This window comes from Panthera pardus, unplaced genomic scaffold (assembly GCF_024362965.1).
Source record: "Panthera pardus isolate Hobbes unplaced genomic scaffold, ASM2436296v1 HiC_scaffold_11, whole genome shotgun sequence".
Lineage (NCBI taxonomy): Eukaryota > Metazoa > Chordata > Mammalia > Carnivora > Felidae > Panthera > Panthera pardus.
The window spans coordinates 60,481,950-60,501,236 of NW_026526666.1; the positions used below are offsets into that span (position 1 = coordinate 60,481,950).

General features: G+C 44.6%; 1 protein-coding gene across 22 annotated transcripts in view; it reads left to right on the forward strand.

Annotated features, from left to right (window-relative positions):
• The window catches only part of DAB1 (DAB adaptor protein 1), a 1,127,727-nt gene that overhangs the window by 922,045 nt on the left and 186,395 nt on the right, over positions 1-19,287 (forward strand). The window lies entirely within an intron of this gene.

The following is a 19,287-nucleotide window of genomic DNA, read 5'->3' on the forward strand; positions in this document are numbered from 1 at the left end:
GGCTTTCAGAGGTTAAGTCATTTGGCTAAGGTCATGCCATTTGTAAGAAGCTAACCTGAGATTTCAGTTTAGGTCTCTTTAGTCCAAGCGATGAGGCTTTTCTATAATCCTATAAATACCTTTTCCTATGAAATTGTGTTAGGCTTACATTCCACTAGGCCAGGTAAACTGAGAGAGTACCTGGTACATGTGAGGGGAAGGTAGAGGATGTGGGTGTAGGGGGAGAAAGGGAACCAGAGGAGAGGAACAACTGAGAGCCACTGAATTAAGCAACAGTAAGAGGGCAATAGTGTCATGATCTAGGCATTGCACACATTGGTTCCTCCCACAGTGTTGTGAACTAAGCATTACGCACGTTGGTTTTTCCTACTTTGCAGTTGCTGGTTATCCAATAACAGTAGTCAAAGTTCAGGAGCAGATTAAGGTCAAATAAAGCAGCAAAATGTTAGCTGTCAGATGTGTTCAGCTCAGTGACAGGAAATAGGAGTTATATTACAGGGTGGTCCTCTTAGCTCGCAAAACAAAGGTGTGAAGTGGAATTAAAGCTGACCGCCAGGCATCCATCTTCCCTCGTGAGTAGGCAAAGGGCATTATTGACGGCAACAAGCGCACCCCGCAGTGGAGGGACACTTGTCAGGGACGCTTCTGCTGCTGCTAATACCCAGTTTTAATGCAAGGTACAAACTTCCCCCAGTTCATTAGACGGTTTTTACAGCAGAGGGAGAGCCCGTGTTTAAACAGGAGGAAAAAGAAAAAAGTGTGTGTGTTTGCAGCATATGGTTTGGGTTGAGCTTTCTGAATATTGTTTAAAAAAAAAAAATGTTGTTCAGTAAATGCTGGTCCAGAGAGTACAAACCCAATCCAGAGACACTGAGTACAGTGATGCTACTTACATGTGGAATCACCAGCTCTCAGAGCTCCCGTCCTGGGCATCCCCTTGGTTCATTCTGCCATTTACCTCCTAGTCATGTCCTCAGCGTGTTCTAGCCCCTGTGAGACCCTCACTGTGTGCCAGGCGCTGTGTGATGCGCTGGGCATAGGAGAGGGAGTCTCACAGGGCTCTGCCACGTGGAACTCACTTTCGCAAAGGAGGAACTAGCAGTTGAACTGTATTTCCCGTAGGGCTCCTGCGACACTCTGCACTTGTCTCCAGAGCCTACAGTGGACTCAGAATTCCTTGTATTCTTGCTGGACGCACCCTCTATAACCCTCCAGCTGTCTGTGTCACCGTCCCACCTAGGTTAAGACATGACTTCAGAATCAAACAGTCCTAGATCTGAATCTCTATCTTGCCACATTCGAGCTCTCAGTCTTTTGCTCTTGATTCCGCTGGGCCTCAGTTTCCTCATCTGTAAAATGAGGATGAAAATTAATAAAAAGGGATATCGTGAAAACTAGAAAAAGAAAATGCAGTGAGAGCACTTGTCACGGTATATGCCATCTAGGAGCACTCAGGTAAGAGGACTTGTTATTTTATCACGGGCCAGATTCTGTTCCAGATGCTTCAACCACGGGGGTGATGGAGATGCAGATGGTGTTAGTATGATGCCATAAACAAGCGATGTTAGAAAACCTGTGCCTAAGGAGGTGGCTGCCAGAGGATAAGAAGGGGTAAGCTGGTGAGAACGTCAAGATGATTGTTGTTCCTGGCTAAGGGAACAGCGTGGCCCATGGCATCTAGACAGGAAGCCTCCTTAGGAAGGGGCACAGACTGCCAGGGCCCTACCATATCCGTTGTTCTCTGCCATTCCTGTGCCAGCTGCCCATAGCTGCATTTCTGTGGGGACTTTTGTATAACTGAGGAAGGCCATTCTCCTGGTCAGGATTGTTGACATCTCTTGGGAGCAGCCGCTGACCAGTGATGCCGGGAGTTAGTGTATACATACCCCAGCTCCTTCACCCTTTGGGTCACATCATTCTGAGGTCATTCTGTGTTTATCCTCTTTTCTACTTTGGGTATTTGGCTTAACCCCTTTCTTATATCACCTCCTCACTCCCCTCACAGTGTTTCTTGCATCTCCCTGGTCACTTACTTGCACTGGAATTCTTATTTCAGGGCCCCCTTTAGGGCAACTCAAAGTAAGACACAAAGTATTTTCCTAGCTCCGTTTCCAAGAACTTCTTATGTCAGTTTCAAGGTTTTTGACCTTTGTGGACACTTTTCACCTGACGGGACAAGTCAGCCATCAACTTGTTTTGAACCCCAGTTATATTAAACTTTTGAAGATTCAGGCCCTTTAAGACATAAATACGTTGTCCATCTCAAGACTTGAAGCCTTTCCCAAGGAAATAACATGCTTAACAAATGCATGTTAAGCTCCAATTGGAAAGAGAGAGGCTGTAAAATAATGCATTAAATTATGTTTATAAATGGACATAAACGTTTTTCCTGCTTTTCCTTTGGGGGAAACTCATAAACTGAAGCGCCCAAACTTTTATCGTCTATATTTCCAAGATATCTGCGGCAAACAGCATTTGTTAATAAAAGTAAGTGTGGCTCTCATTAGCTTTCCCACTATGTGTCAGACATCTCACAGCATGTCACTTACTTGTTACAATGCCTGTGTCTGACACACAAACTCAGAGGGGTCAAAGGAGAGTCTTTCTGACTTAAAAACACCTGCACATTTCCTTCTTTCTTTTTTTTAAACGTTTTATTCACTTTTTAGAGAGAGAGTGAGAGTTGAGAAGGATGGGGGGGTGGGGGGTGCGGTGTGGACAGAGGATCTGAAGCGGGTTCTGTGCCGACAGCAGAGAGCCTGATGCGGGGCTCAAACTCACGAACTGTGAGATCATAACCTGAGCCGAAGTTGGACGCTCGCCCATCTGAGCCACCCAGGCACCCCTTCCCTGTTTCTCCTCCCTGCCTCTTGATAGAGCTCCTTGCTTGAGACTCCGATCTGAGCTGTGTGTGGACACAGCCCTGCAGACAAACCATGAGGGCCTGGGCTTCAGAAGCATGACCAACAGTGCGAAACTCAGACCTGAGCTTCAACACGGTTTTTTGGTGGAAAAGAACAAACTGGGCACCACTTAGCCTGGCACACAGTGGCAGCAATTCATTTTGTGAGAGGAGGAGCAAATGGGAAGAGATGGCCCTGGGTGCTGAAATTTTAACATTAAAATACAAAGGAGAGGTGGAAGTAAGCATGGTTGTGTTGGGGTCTCTGCCATTTTGCATAGAATCTCAGACTGTTCCCGTGTCCCAGATCTTACCGGCGAGGCACTCTGAGTCAGGAGCTCACGGAGCTGGAAATAGGACCCAGACTTTGACCGCGAAACCTTTGACTGCTGGTGCTCTGTGCTACACTGAGGCACCATTTAAATCATCCTCCAGGCAGGAGAAAGGGTGGTGACAGCAGACTGCATCTTCTATAGCTTCACCTCTGGTTCCCTTAGCTAAGCATCTCTTCCCTTCCCTCTCCCTCCTCCCCTCTCCCTGCCTCTTCCTGCCTCTCCCTGCGCTCCCCCAAAGCCTTTCTAACAAGCTCTTAGTTACCTAAATTACAGAACAAAACCAGCTTCCTGCTAACCCCTTTGGACTTCAATTAAAGACCTATTCAAATGCGTTCCATGCTCCAGCGCCATCAGCACTAAATAGCACATAAGCACTTCTGCAGTGCTTAATGTAAACTTGTTGAAAAATGTACATTATTTTTCATTGACTTTAAATTGGATAAATGCTCATTGGAAAGGATAAAGTGAATTGGTATTGGAGCGAGCATTAAGAGAGAGAAAGAGAAGTGCCAATAAAGACATGTGGTTTCGAAATGTAGAGCCACTAATTTCTCTTTGCAACAGTCATTTGCTCAGTACTGTTTGGATGTGCTTGGAGACATTGTACATATTAACGAAATTAGGTTTGTTAAACCAGTGTGCTGGAGACGCAAGCCTGGTGAAAACACATTGGCTTTGAGGTCAGGCGGTCTCGGGCCACCTACTTTGTAGCTGTGTGACCTTGACTGAGGGACATTGCCTCTTTCCAGGCTCAGTGTTCACATCTGTAAGGCCAGGGAGGTCACACCTGGCTCCTGGGGCGGTGGGGGGGGTGTTGGGGGGTTGATCAGTTGTTCTTACCTCTGTGTCCAACTAAGAAAAGCAGCTGATGTCTGTTAGAAGACTCTGGCTTTGGGGCTCCAGTGGGGAGAACCTTCCTACCCCACCCACCCCCTGCTTGCCCCTTGACTAAGACCATGCCGCTCTTGTCCATTTCTGTGTGCTCAATGCCCACCACATTGAAGGTGCACGAAAAATAATTGTTGGAAAGTACAGTGAGTGACATCAGGCTGAACCAGCCAATTGCTATTGAGGTAGACTGCCAGAAAACCCAATTTTCTGGAAGATTTTGCTCCCTAGGGCTCAGAGGGACTTTGCTTCTCATTAGACAGTGTCACAGATTCTCTTTTGTGTTGGGTGCCGGAGATTTTCTCCCCGTGTTTTACAGTAACTGAGGCCCGCTGCACTAATAAGAGAACCCCCGAAGGGTCCTGATGCCTTCAGAGAGGTGCCTCTTTTCTCAGGCACTCCATTAACACCCTCAAATGGGTAGGCTTTAATTCCCCACAAAGCAGCCCTGTTTTGGAAAGGTGAGAAGCTCATCTAAGGAATTGTTTCAATCATTTTTTTTTTTCACTGCATCAAAAGCTCTTTAAAATTAGTGTTGCCCTTTGTATTTTAATGGGGGTGGGGATTGAAGAATGCCATTTTTTCAGAGCCTTCTAGGCGTATATCTGATCACAATGAACGAAAATCTACTTTGGTAAAAAAGCACATGGAAATAAGTGGCACGGTCAACCTTAATCACAAATGCTAATTCAGCTTTTATTTGCTGCCTGCGTATCGCATGAAATACTTTACCCACCTGTTACCTGAGCCACAGGACAATCCCGGCAAAGCCTTTATTGATCCCTCCCACCCACAGAAGGAAGCTGAGGGTTTAGGAAGCTGAGAGGCTTCCCTGTGATCATGCCATCCAAGAAGTGCCCAAGTCAGGAATCAAAACTCTGGTGACTCCAAATCTAGGTCTTTCCCCTTAATGTTCCAGATCTGTATCAAATGCTAACCTTGTAGACCAGCTGATACCAACACTAGATGCTTCTTTAGGCTGGTGTTTTCATTTCTTGTTCTATGGAACCTTAGGTCTGTGGAGGTACCACAGGAGTCAGGAGGTCTAGAAGGAGCTTGGGTAAATGGTGCCCAGTGCCCCCTACGTCTCTTTCAAAAGAACTGTGTTTTATCTTTCTTTTTTTTTCTTTAGATTTTTGTCTTTCCAAGTGCTGTTCCATTGGGGAAAAAAAAAAAAGCATTTTGCTGGTATCTTTTTAAAAGCACTGCTCTAAGATGAAGTCAAGCCACATCTAGCAAGGCATGCCTCTTTGTCTAGATCAGTTGACCAGAACAGAACAGGTTATATAATGTCCTTCGAACAAGCAGGCGTTGAGACTCAGAGATGAAAAACACACAGATATGGGTTTGGGTTGGAACAGAGACAGTGTATCCAGTTGCAAAGTCCACCAAATAGGGTGAGCTGTGCCACTGATGAATCACCGGGGGGGCCTTTCTTAGTTGTCAAATGGAGGTGGTACGAAGATCCCCATTGGTCATTTTGTTGTTGGTCATCGTAGCTTGAAGGCTGGCCCAGGTGTTGGTCTGCTGCCATTATCACTGTCACATGTGCCACTGAGAGCACTAACGTGGCGGCATGGCGACAGCCAGTTTCATGGGTGACTGATTCCCACCTCACCAAGGCCTCCTTGCTCATTGTCTCAGGCAGTGGGTCCCTGCTCAGCCTCAGCCCCCCGTGCACTTGTGCTTCAGCTTCCGCATTTCACCTCTCCTGCCTTCAGGGAACTTGGGTCAAATGAGAAGAGATAGATGCACATGCAAAGCTTCATGGGGAAGCAGAGAAAGCAGAGAGGGAAATAAGTGAGAGGGGACTTCAAGGGTTAATAACAGCTCATCTCATGGAGAAAGAAGGTGGAGATCTTTCTGATCGATTGTCCAAATCTTGGAAGCGCGAGCAGTTGTGGGGGGTTATTCTGTGCGGCTGTCCCTGGGGGGGATGATGCTTTTTCTTGTGCTCCTTTGTAGCCGCTGTTTCCTGTGCCTGAATCTAGCCCTGCGTTACCACCCCAAACTGCTCCTCTGCATTTCACCCGCCTAACACACAGATACCAGCTTAAACCCCCTTTCCTTCAGGGCCCCCTACCATCATGCATCCTAATATGGATGCAATTGAATTGATGGTCTATCTGTCCTCCCTTGTTGTCTTGGGAGATCTTAGTAAGCAAGGGCTGTGCTTCATGCTCAGTACCAGGGAGTGAATGAATGACAGAAGACATAGCCATGAAAGTGGATTATTTCAGATATGGTGAGCCTGGACTTTGGACTTCATCCTGAAAGCAACAGGGTGTCTCTGAACTTAGTAATGTGGTGGTATTACATGATCTGATTTGTACAGAAAAAAGATAATTGCTGCCAACCCGTGTGATAACTTAATCACAGGGCTTCAGTGAGGATGAAATGAAATAATGGATGAATATTAAAAAAAAAAAAAAAGAGAGAGAGAGAGATTTTCCAAACTGTAAAGTGCTTACCCAAATGAAGGGTGTAGCTACTATACCTTTTCTTTTTGAAGCCTGCTGTTCAGAATTCGTATTTCATTGAATGAAACTACCTCCCTTCAATTTCTAATCTTGATTCAACTGGGAATTCATTAGTTAATTCCACTTTACATTTGCTCTTCTTCCAGAGTGATTGCAGGTAAAGGGATCCTACTTACAGTCCTGGCCTCTCTTTGCATTTCAATGGGTTCCCACATAGAGCTGCCAAATTCCAATGCGCTATTAAAATGGGCAGCATACCAACAAAAATCTGTCCTCATCAAAAATTCAGGAAAATAAAATAAAAAGATGTAAGGCCACATTCTCAAAGGATTCCGCCTGACCCCCTTGTATTTTTTTGTGTTTGCAAAATGTATTTTTTCCGCACCTGCAGGCATAGTCCCTACAAGCCAACTATAGCCTCCAAATTGCCAAGGCTTAAAAAAAAAATCTGCCTTTCACATTCAGCCCAGAAACCCAGTAATGAAACCAGGATGGGTAGAGGGCTGCCTAAAACTATTTATAAGAATATTGGGGGAGATAATTACTACCTTGTGGCTTGTTCTGAAATACCTCTGCTTGGCAGATATATGTTCACTGCGCATCAGATATTGAAGGGGCTCCTTAAGGATGTCGGATTCCTTGAATTTGTGACAGTGGTGGCTTGAATGCCTTCCTTTTCCTTAACCTAGTTTTGAAATCAGTCTGTTGAAGACACTTTGGAAATTTCAACTGCATTCATTTATTCATCCATGCAGGCATTTCTCTTTCATCTGAACTTTTTAAGTTTTATTTTTTACGTTTTTTATTTATTTCAGAGAAAGAGACAGTGCCCACAAGTGGGGGAGGGGCAGAGAGAGAGAAAGAGAAGGAGGGAGAGAGAGAGAATCCCAAACAGGCTCCTTACTGCCAGCAAAGAGCCCAAAACGGGGCTCGAACCCGCAAAGCCACGAGATCATGACCGGAGCCGAAACCAAGAGTGGGATGCTTAACCAACTGGGCCATCCAAGCGCCTCTCAACCGAACTGTCATAGAACTAACTTGCTGAGTATCTGCCAGGTCTCAGGCTCCGTGCTAGACTCTGCAGATTCAGCATTGAACCCAAAGGTAGCCCGTGTTCTCCTGCATCTTGCAACAGAGCGTGAAAGACAGCCCCCTAATGGTCAAATAATTTGTTACAGTCACCATAGTTTTAGGAGAAAATGCTGGTTTCTTTGCCAGGGAAGTTGCCATGAGGGCAGGGAGTTTGGTCTGTTTTGTACATGCTGAATTTCCATTCCCACAATAGTCCTGGCATGCGTCTTTCTTGAATTTTGAAATATAGTGTGCACTCTCAGAGCGTGTATGAAAGAGTCCTAATGCAGGTATAAAAGTCCAGGAAAATGACATGTAGAGACCTGAGGGGTGATTTCAAGTCAGGTGGTTAAGGAAGGACACAGATAGGGCATGGAGAGTGTTCTGGGAGAGGAAAGAGTTTGTGAGAAGACCCCACAGGAAGACAGCTGTGCGCCCTTGAGGCACTGAGTGAAGGCTAGAGTCAAGTCAAGTCTGCAGGTGTAGACAGGAGCCAGATCATGTGGGATGTTGAAGGTGACAACCAGCTGACATGCACAAGTGCTGAAAGGTTCTGATCTGGGATAGTCCTGCTTATAGAATCTAAGAAACTGCTTAGTGGTGCCATGATGTGCACTGGGTCTTAATGGAGTGGCTCCTAGACGGATTTGGAAGTTGATAAATAACCATTATTCAGTAGACACACTCACACCCCTAGGCTCCAGGAAAGCACGGTAGGCACATATGGTGTGTGTTTTGACTGACAATGAATGAATGAATGCTTATTCATGCCTACCATAAATGCCCATGGTGTGCCAGGCGGGAAGGGGGTTTCATTGACAAAGCTACAGAAATGTGACAGCAAGGGGGTCTCCCTGCAGTTTTTCAGTGGCTTTGCAGAAGAAGCAGTGGCTTCTGGGTTAAGACCCCAGCCCTTGTTCTTGCTTAGTTGTGTGGCCTTGAGGGAACCACCTAAGCTCTCTGAATTAAATGTGTGTCATGCATCTAGCACAATGGCTGTCTCATAGTAAATCCTGCCTCGTTTCTCTCCTCCCTGTTTGTTAGTTCAGCAAACATTTATTTCATGCCTGCTGTGTACCTGGCCCTAGGCTAAGTACTAAGGACACAGTGATCAATTAAGACATTAAGAAAAATTTCTTTCCTTGCCCACCCATTCAGGTAGATTGTTTTGATTATCAAATGAGAATATATATGAAGATGTTTTGGAAATTGGAAAGTGATGTATAAACATGAGTTGTTTTTATTCTATTATCTTGCCTGTTTATTGATCATCACCTTCAAGCGTTAGTTTACCAAATTATAAGTGAAATCACTTGTTGGTCTAATCAAATGCAATTATAAAAAATTTAGCTAGCATTTGGTTTAGTTCTTGTTAAGGTCCAGGCACTGTCCTAAGCTTTGCATATATACACTCATTTAGTCCTTACCCCTGTGTGAAAACTGAGGTCCAGAAAGCAGTTCCCCCAAATTAGACCAGGAAAGCAGCAGACTCAGATTTGAACCCAGGCATCCTGACTCCAGACCCTACATAACACATAGCACCCAACACTAGATTTTTTATTTCTGTTTGCGATTGATCATTGTTTACTTCCTCTCCTCCCCATCACAAACTAAATTATCTGTTACCTGCGGGCTGACACCATGTTGACTTTTACCCCCTGTGCCTACAGCCATGCCTGGTACATACATAGTAGTAGGTCACTAAATACATGCTGAGTAAATGCTTTCCAGCAGCTTCAACAATATTTGATGCAAATAGATTGACCTCAGGACAGAGGGTGGCAGAACTACAGCTCTGAAACACCTAAAAGTAGTAAAGGAGAGAGCGGGGAGGCATAGTCACCAGTAATGTCTGATCCACTAGGGGACAACATTCAGAAAGAGGTAGAGTTCTTTACCTAAAGACATTCTGGTGATCTAATATGAAAAAATGCCTCAATTAAATAAAGTATCAGTTTGATTTACATGATCCTGTTAGAATTAATAGCCATGACAGTGGCAGTCACCTGTAGGTGTGCTCTCAGGTTTGGGTGGCCTGCCCCGGCCACACAGCTTGCTAATGGCAGGGACAGGACAAGAACCCAAGGTTTTGGCTCAGGAAATGACGTGATAGTTTATTATGCCCACCAGTTTTAGAACTACAGTTTTAGGGTGCCTGGGTGGCCCATTCGGTTAAGGGTCCGACTCTTGGTTTCAGCTCAGGTCATGATCTCACAGTTCGTGAGTTCAAGCCCCACGTCGGGCTCTGCGCTGACAGTGCAGAGCCTGCTTGGGATTCTCTCACATTCTCCTTCGCCCCCTCCCCTGCTCGTGCTCACTCGCTCTCTTACCCTCTCTCTCTCTCTCTCTCTCTCTCTCTCTCTCAAATAAATAAATAAACTTCTAAAAAATTTAAGAAGAATTGCAATCTTAGTTTGTGCTCACATGTTTTCCCAGTTTTTAGACTTTGATCTGATTTGGAGGTCAGTTAGGCAGTTAATATGGGGATTGAGAGGAGAGCAAGATGTAACGTTGGGCTTCTCATTCTGATGCCCGCTCGTTACTCACCTCCCTGGAAAGTTGAAGCAGTCGTGTTACTCCCCTGCTTTAAACCCTTTCACTGGCTGCTCATGTCTACAGGAAGATGTCCACGTTCACGTTCAGGAAGATGCTTCAGACTCATTGCCTCCCAGGTCCTATTGGAAGCACTTCCACTGACCTCGGTGTGCCCACTACTGTCCCTCTGACCTCTCCAGCCCTCCTCGACTCCTGTGTAGATTATAAAACTCAGCACAGACATCAGTTTCTTGAGGAAGCTATCTTAAAGTTCCCCTCCCAAGCTTTTCAGGCTAATAGCCTTTTCTGTTTCCTCTCGTTCCACATGGTGCTTGCCTTGGGATAATAGCTGTGGCGAACCTTTTGAGAGAAGGCTCAGTCTGGAATCTTCTGTGAATTCAGAGTTGACTTTAGTATATGGCACACACTAGGTACATAATACATGTTTGTTCAAACAAATAAATAACAAATTAATCTGCTAGAGGGCAAGTCACAATTGGGTTTGCCTCATTTCTCTTTTCCTTCTCTTGGGGACTTCAGATTATGGACTTCCCTTGAATCTTTTGTGTGTTTTCCATTCTTGAGCCCTGATGCTCTACTCGGCCAGACCTCCCTTCAGACCCTGTACTCCCCATAAGTAGCCTTGGGGAGCCCTAGATAGCAACCTGGGCAAATTTGGACCCCTTAGCACTGCTTGGTCCTGCACTAGACATTTTTCAAGTGCATTTATGTCACTTGTTCTTTAAAGCCATCCTGCGAAAGACTGCCCATTCTCTTCATTTGACAGGCATGGAAACTTGGGCTGAGAGACGAGAGATGTTTGACTCAAGGTCACAGAGCTGGTCACGGAACTGCAGCTGGGCCTCGACTTCTGTCTCCAAATCCCTAGGTCTGTTTTTCTCACTTCTGAGTCTTTGGTAGCAACCAGTTTATTCTGCAAACATCCATGGTTGCTCTTTCAGTAACCCATGATTTCACCATAATCAGGGTTGTTATTGCACCAGGAAGTGAAGAAATGGCCCATGCATAGCTCGCGTCATTCTCTCCCTTACTCACCACAGGCATGTCTAGAGTTATGTTTCCCTGCTGTTTCCATTAATGGTGGCTGCTGGGCCATCAGGAGACAGCTTCTTCCCAGCCTTTAAGAGGTGACAAAGCACCCCTCCTTAGCAGCCCCTGGGTGCCTTGCGTCAAGCACCAGGCAGTTCCTGCTGCCCTGTTCCTTGCTGGGATACCCTATATACGAATTTTCAAAATGGTACCCATTTGTTAATCCCCCTCTTAAGACACATTGGAAGTCAGAATTTTCACTTTGCCAAGAGAAGAAATTATTAAAAGGTGGAAGAGCCCCACTTTTCTTTCGATTTTGCTTTGGAAGAGACTTGTTAACAAGGTAACAAGGACACTAACCAAAGCCTCCCCCAGGAGTGGATGGGGACTCCGGTACAGTGGTAGTTTCTGGACAGGGGCATTCTCACTAATTGTAATCCTAGAAAGTCTTTCCCTTTCCCCAGTCTCAGTCTCCTCATCTAGGCAGTTGTAGTCTCCCCTCCAAACACAGCCTGAGACTTTTTCTTTCAAAACAAATGTCTGTTAGACCAATGCCCTACTTAGCCCCCTTCTGGGGACTCCTGTAGCACACACAACCCATCAGGGGACTTACCTTGGCCCATCAGAGGCTCTTGTCTTTTCCCCACACCCCACACACGCCAGCACCCCGTGCTTCACTGTTTTCCTCCAGTACACCTGCTTTTCCACAGGTCAGCATGTCTGCCGCTGGATCTTCTGTCTTGCCTTTGCCTCTCCTCTCTCTTGACTTTGAAATACCTCATCTCCTCATTCAGATTTCAGCGGGCACATCACTTCCTCTGGGAACCCTTCCTTCATTCTTCCAGGAAAAGGGATGCTTAAAGTGTATGTGTGTGTTGAGCCCGAGTATGGATGGGCAGGGCATTCCAGGTAGAGGAAACACAGAGTGCCAAGGGGAAAGGGTATAGGGTACTGGAAGGACAGAAGGCTAATATCCCTAATGTGTTGCTAGTAGGAGATGCAGCTCTAAACTGACAGCCTTAGGGGCCATGCACAGCATTTTTGGATTTTATTCTAACACAGTAGGAAGGTCTTGAGAGATTTCATTATACTCTCTTGAGTTATCTTGCCTTAGGACTCTTATCTGTTCACCCTGCTAGACCATGAATTCCTTGAGGCGAGGACCTCTCCTTCAGCTCCACATCCCTTGCGCTGGAACATGGTGGGTGTTAGTGAATGTTTAGTGTTTACTAGAAGGAATACAAGGGAGGAGGGATATGTTAATGAACCCAAGCCTGCTAGAAGTTGCTTACATCCCTTCTCATTTCTTCCAAATCATATTTTAATATCTTTCCACCTATTGGTGTAGGTTTGGCAGACAGAGTTTATGGGAAAAGCAAGTTTTCATTTATTGTAGTTTATGTTTATTATATGTACTATATTCTCATTATTTTCTGTGCAAAGAATGTTCCTTACGCGATACTCTTTGGGGAGATAATATGCAAAGAGATCTTCTATTTCATTTTTACTAACACCCACTGCAGTTTGCTAAATCATCACCTTCAAACCATAGTTTAATTTAATCTACTTTATTGCTTTCCAAAGCATTTCCCATGAGTAAGTGTACATTCCTTCCCAGGGTTTTAGAAATAACTGACTCTAAGATATACAAATATAGTTAAACAGGTGTTTTGTTCCCTTCAGCCTTTTGGAGTCTGTGTGTCTGTCTCCCATAACTGAGTAATGGAACTTTCTAACTTGAGAGGAGGAAGATATCCAAAGGGGATGTAAACCCATGTGCTTTAAAGAGTAGTCTGTGAATTTGAAATTAGATAAATCTGGCTCTATTAGTAACTAATTGGGTAAGATCTTGGACGAATATTTTAAAACGTTAGTTTCTGCATTTATAAGATGGGGATAGCTGTACCTCATTCATGGTGTGGTTTTAACATTTTTTTTTTTTTTAAAGAAATCACATACACTGCTTGGTAAAGGTCTAACACATAGTAAGTGCTAAAGAAATAGTAGCTGTTATTAGTAGTAGCTAAAATGCTACTTTGGGGGGTATCTGGGTGGTTCACTTGGTTAAGCATCTGACTCTTGTTCAGCTCAGGTCATGATCTCATGGTTCGTGGGTTTGAGCCCTGCATTAGGCTCCATACTGACAGTGTGGAGCCTGCTTGGGGTTGTCTCTCTCTCCCTCTCTCTCTGTCCCTCCCCTCCTCACCCTCTTTCTTTCTCCCTCTCTCAAAATTCATAAATAAGCATTTTTTAAATATGCTACTTTTTGTCATGTGGCTTCAATTAAGCTACTGAGCTTTTTGTGCCTCTGTATCCTCATCCCTAAAATGTGGATAATGATAGCAGTCTACATAATAGGTTTGTTGTATGGATCAAATTAGCCAGTATTCATGAGGTGCTTAGGAAGTGCCTGGCGTTTGATAAATCCTCAGTAAATGGTAACTTATTACTTATGTCAATTATTGTCATGTATGTTTTCTCCTTGCTTTCAAGTACCAAATAAAAGTGAGTTTTCAGACTACATAAAGGCCGTGTTTTCCCCAAGCAAAAAGGAATTTATCAGATATTTTTGATTCCTCACTTGCTATGATGTGTCTGCAAGTCAGAAATATTTTCAATTCCCCATCTACCTGAACAATTGCCTTTGTTGTGATAAGTGTGTATTCTGGAGTCTCCGTTGCCAGTTAGCTTGGTTGACCCTTTGAAAAATGCCCATTGACTCACAGTTCAAAAACTACCTTAATTAAACAAAATTGTCTAGATCAGTGTTGGACTAGACTGAGAATTCTTAAAAACCCTTTAGTTAACAAAAGCTTCTCCTCATTATGTTGCGTGATACTCCATCAAATGATCAAAAAATGTTTGCTAAGCTCCCCGACTTGCCAAGTACCCACCTGTTCCCATTGTCACCGCATGGTCATCTCCTCCTCCCACATGACAGACTGAGAGACAAAAGAGAGCTTTGCTGAGATGGGAGCTCTGCACCCTCAGCTCCGGCTCAGGGTTGGTACCCTGTGAGAATAGGAGCACTAAGCTAGTGCAGATAAAATGGGCCCTTTTTTAAATAGAGAGTTGACACTCACGTGCCTGAAACGCTTTTAAAGAACAGCATTGTGGAGATACAATTGATCTGCAATAAATTGTACATATTGGAAGCATATAGTGTGATCCATTTTGAAATACAGTCAAGGTAATTCAGTACCCATCACTTCCCTAAGTTTCCTTGTTCCTTTGTCATCCCTCCCTCCTGCGCCTTCCTCCCTGTCTTCAGATAACAACCTATCTGCTTTCTGTCTCTATAGATTACCTTTCATTTTTTCTTATCGATGAATTCTTACAACTCGTACTCTCTTTTGTCTGGCTTGTTTGACTTGGCATAATTATCTGTTAATAGAAATTTGAAGCCACACTGCCCGCCTACAAAGTTGTGTACTTGGATTGTTTCTGGTAACAACCACCAGTCCTCAAACGTGCATGTGGCTCTTGGGGATTCCAAATATATGTCTCTTTAAATCCTAACAACACCCCTTTATTACCATGTCATGGGCATTTAAACTGAAGCTGAGGCTACATGCCCATTTAGGAGATATCCTGACTTAAAGTCTACTTCCTTCCACTTTGCCGGTGGCTGAAGCAGCTCAGGCTCTGGTGAAAAGTCTGACTCTGATTTTAGGGAGCAACGCATTCAGTCCCGGACTGCAGTGCCTCCAGCAGTGAGACTTTGTACAAGCTACTTAACTGCTTTCCACCTTAGTTTCCTCACTGCAAAATGGGAATGTGGTGGTAGAAAGCCATCCCACGCTTGGGAAACATGAACAAGAGGGTGCATTTCAGGGCTCAGCCTTGCACACATGAAGTTCTCAATGAACACTAGAAGTCTTTATTATTGTTAATGTGTTGCTGTTCAGTAGTGGGCATGGAACAAAAGCAGAAAAAGTCCCCTTGGGAGTAAACATACAATCTCTTAGTATCAGTGGACACCCTAAGCTGAGGAGTGTTCTAAATGGTAAGAGCAAGAAAAAGAGGATAGACGGTCATGGTGAACCTTATGTTGCTGTTTTGACCCAACAGATTATAGTCTGGCTTCTACTAGATTCAGTGAATATTTGGTGAATCAGTGTTGAGTGGACGAAAGAATGACCATGTTTGTCAACAGTAGCACCACCATGATTCAGAGAGACAGGGAAGCCGAAATCAGGCGACAGTCAATTATCTCCCCACATCCAATTGAAGGTGCGACTTGGGAAGGCATTGTCTATTCATTAGTCATTTTCTCTCCATTATACCCATTATACTAAGACCTAAGACCCTACAAGTTATTTACACCTCCCACTGTTACTAATTTATGTACCAACGGACACCTGGATGACAGCAAGCCTCTCGTCCTGCCGTCTGTCTGCAGTCAAAGGCTTAGGGTGCTATGTTGGTCGCATCTTAAATGCTAATTACAAAGCCAGCAATGGAGGTGGCTGTGTCCCATGGTTTCTTGATGACTGGCTGGGAGATGTGCACCCACCACATTGCCCGTGGAATTGCGTTCCCTGCAGGCTCACAACTACCGCTGGCTCACAGGCCACTGGGTTTCAGATGGTAAGAAAATTTGAATCTGGCACTGAGACTTAGAGATGTGCTCATGGGGCTGGCCCTGTCAGGAAAGAATTGGGCACACCTAAAATGGTAGTGGATTTTTTTTTAACAAAGACCTAAGGAGAGAAAGGGTTTTTTTCTAAAGGGACACAGCACATCCTGGCCATCATAGAGTGGGATTGCTCGTGCTTCTTGCATCATCCATCAAAGCCTTTCCTTTTGTCACTGTCTTTGAAGCATCAGGAAAAACATTACAGAATAAAATATCCAGCAATCCTTGTGTGTGCCAGGGGCTGGTCTAAGCACTTTACATGAACCCTAATTTGACCCTCATAACAGCCCTGTGAACTAAGAATGACTATTGTACCCATTTGCAGATGAGGAAACAGAGGCACTGAGAGCTTAAGTCACTTGACCATATCCTATCATATCAGTAATAACTGTTGGATGCATGATTTGAACCTGGGTCTGGCTCAAGTTACAATTATTTTACCCTACACTGTGGTATTTTTTGTTTACATGACTGTCTTTGTGAAAATTGATAAATACTCAAAGAGGAAATTCCGAAATCTTCCTAAAGTCCATATAGAAAAGGTTGACTAGTTGGCTGGTTAGTGCTTTTGAAAATGCACATGATCATGGGACTGTGAAGTTTTTATCCAGGGAAGTCTACCCTACCCCACCCACCCATCATCTCTGTCGCTGTGTCCCTCAGAGGAGAACGGATGGGAAGGCACCCCGTGTGGGCACTGCCAGACCACAGGGGGAGGACACGGAGCCCAGGAGGACAGTGCTATAGTGAGGAAGAGAAGTAAGGATGATGTGGATGGTAATGGCGATAGCAGCTTGCCCTCACCGTGTCCGGCACTGTTGCCAATGCTTTCCCTGTTTTAACTCAACCTATATCCTGCTTCACCTGAGGCCCGAGAGGTTAAATCACTTGCCCAAAGGCCCACATCTGGTGGCTTCAGATCCCAGATCTTCCACTTACGAGTGTGGGTCCAGTGCCTGTATTTTAATCGATGCCCTCTTAGCTACCGTGCTCCGCTGCTTGTGCGATTCCAAGAGTAGTTATTATATTTACGGTTTTAGGTCTTGCAGTGGTTTGCCGTTATCACACTATGGTCCTCTGTTCGATTCCACATCTTTTGATTCTCACGACAACCCTGGAGATCAGCAGGGTTCGGCATTACCGTCCATGTATTACCAACTAGGAAACCAGGGCTCAGTGACCTGAGCATCTCTACCCCGTGAGGACCAGGTTTCATGTTCCACCTATTCTCCACCAGTGGTCCAGGCATGATGGTATACTCTAAACCTTTCAAAGTTGTATGCCAATGTTTTGATCAAAATGGAAAATTCATTTTTCAACCCTTGTTATGGAGGTGTCTGTGGCACAGAACTTTGAGTGGAGCCCATTGAATGGTGATTGTGAAACACCGTTTTACTTTCTATGAGCAAGGGGGAAGAAAGGGGCCTCAGGTCAAGGCATCGACAAGGAGGGAGGACATGGGCCTTAGAGCTGTGGTTCAAGAATAGCTAAGGGGGCACGGTCCTCGGGAAATGAGACAGTAGTGAAGGAAGGGCTAGCGAATGAGACCCCAACATAGACTATACGGTGATTGGACCATAATTATTGCTGATTTTTCTATTTCAAATTATTAAATACCTTCAATCATTCCCTACAAATTCTAAGATCTGAAAGTGTGCCACAGGTACAACAAGATAGAACACTGCACCATGCTGTGAAGTCTCACAGGTGTGGGCATCTCCATATCTCACATGAGGAAACTATGGCCAGGAAGCTAATCACTTGACAAAATGTAAAATCGCAAAGTGGAAAAGCCAGAGTCAGGTTCTCAAGGAGGAACACCCACCTTCAACCCCTTTGGCACTAGCCTACAGTGACCCATCACTTGTGATTCCTGTCACTTTGCATTAAGGCAGCTATCAACTCACCAAACGGATACATACTTGCATTATTTCACTTGAGGCTCTCGTGAGTCAGGTGAAGTCCTATAGCTGACACGAATAGTTCCATTTTTTCAGTTCCAGTTTCAGGTGACATGAATAGTTCCAAAATTCAGAGAAGTTATGGGACTTGCCCGCAGACCTTAGGTCAGATGCACAGTCCTTTGTACCAGAACAACTTGCCGTTCTGAAGGATTCCCATATCCGCATATAGACAATTAAGTCATTAGAGTCCCTCAGGAGGCAACATAGCACACCACCCTGGAGACCCTCAATGTGTGCTTCAGCTTCTCTGTCCTCTTTTAGGGGTGATCTCTGGGTGGTGGGTCTCCATTTCTTGGTGCATTTCATCTCAGGTCTTTTGGATTGGGGCAATTAGGACTTGTGGGGTGGGTTGAATTCTTGACCGTTGGGAGAAAGGTCTGAGTAGCATTTTACAGAAGGCACAGTAGTTTTAGGAACTGTGGGTCTTCTTGAGATCCACCTGGAGCTGGAACTGTTTTGTTTTGTTTTGTTTTGTGTTAAGAACAAACAGGGCCATTTTAAGGTCTGGAAGACCCAGATTTTTGGGTTTTTTTAGTTTTTTTTTTTTTAATGTTTATTTATTTTTGAGAGAGAGAACACGAGCATGTGTGTGAGTAGGGGAGGGGCAGAGGGAGAGGGAGACACAGAATCCAAAGCAGGCTACAGGCTCTGAGCTGTCAGCACAGAGTCCAATGCGGGGCTCGAATTCACAGACTGTGAGATCATTGACCTGAGCTGAAGTCAGACGCGTAATGTACTGGGTCACCTGGGTAGCCCTGGAAGACCCAGATTCTGATCTGCATTTTGCTCCTTTCTAGCTGGGTGACCTTGAGCAGGTCACTTTACCCCTGTGTCCATCAGTTTCCTCATCTGTATTATGGGGTTTATAAAACTTGCTTTCATGCTTATTAAAATTGAATGACCTTTGTGTACTGTTGATAGGAATGTACACTGATGCATCCACTGTGAAAAACGGTATGGAGGTTTCTCAAAAAAAAAAAAAAAAAGCAACAACAACAAAAAAACCAATGGAAATACCATATGATCCAGTAATTCCTCTCCTGAGTATATACCCCAAAACATGAAAAAAATATATATGTGATGAAATATTACTCAACCACAAAAAAGAAGGAGATCTTGCCATTTGCAACAACATGGATGGGCCTAGAGGATATTAGTCTGAGTGAAATAAGTCGATCAGAGAAAGACAGATACCATACGATTCCACTTATATACAGACTTTAGAAAACAAAATAAACAAAGGCAGAAACAGACCTACAGATACAGAGAACAAACTGATGGTTGCCAAAGGGGATGGGCAAGGGGGAGATGAGAAAAATGGGTAAAGGAGAATGGGGGATATAGGCTTCCAGTTATGGAACGAGTAAGTCCTGGGGATGAAAGATCCAGCGTAAGGGGTGTGGTCACTGCTATTGTAACAGCG